This window comes from Myotis davidii, unplaced genomic scaffold (assembly GCF_000327345.1).
Source record: "Myotis davidii unplaced genomic scaffold, ASM32734v1 scaffold425, whole genome shotgun sequence".
NCBI classification, from domain to species: domain Eukaryota; kingdom Metazoa; phylum Chordata; class Mammalia; order Chiroptera; family Vespertilionidae; genus Myotis; species Myotis davidii.
Window position 1 is genome coordinate 4,531,225 of NW_006296413.1, and position 300 is coordinate 4,531,524.

Genomic DNA, 300 nt, shown 5'->3' on the forward strand with positions numbered 1-300 from the left:
CCAGCCCCTACACACCCACGGGTCCTTGGAGCCTCCAGCTCTCCTGCCCTCAGAGGACCTCTCCCTGCATCCCTGTGGCTGGACGGACACTTGGTACCAGGACACACCCAGGTTCCCCCCCACACAGTCCGTTCCCCCCTTACCTCCACTGCCCGGCCCTCGGGGCCCTCAGCCCTGTCCGGGGCCTCCGGTGCGAGAAGAGAAGGGGGCACCCGGAAGGGAAGAGGAGGGAGGAGAGCGGAAGAGGCAGGGGAGCAGGGAAACGCCGGAGGGTGGGGGTGCGGGTGGGGGTGGGAGCTC

At 69.3% G+C, this 300-nt stretch overlaps 1 protein-coding gene across 1 annotated transcript in view; it reads right to left on the reverse strand.

Moving 5' to 3' along the window:
* The window catches only part of KCNK4 (potassium two pore domain channel subfamily K member 4), a 5,701-nt gene extending 5,447 nt beyond the window's left edge, over positions 1 to 254 (reverse strand). Inside the window, exon 1 of the mRNA XM_015568987.1 lies at positions 144 to 254. The gene's annotated coding sequence lies outside the window, so the exon portion shown is untranslated. The remainder of the gene's footprint in view (positions 1 to 143) is intronic.
* Positions 255 to 300: the final 46 nt, after the last annotated feature.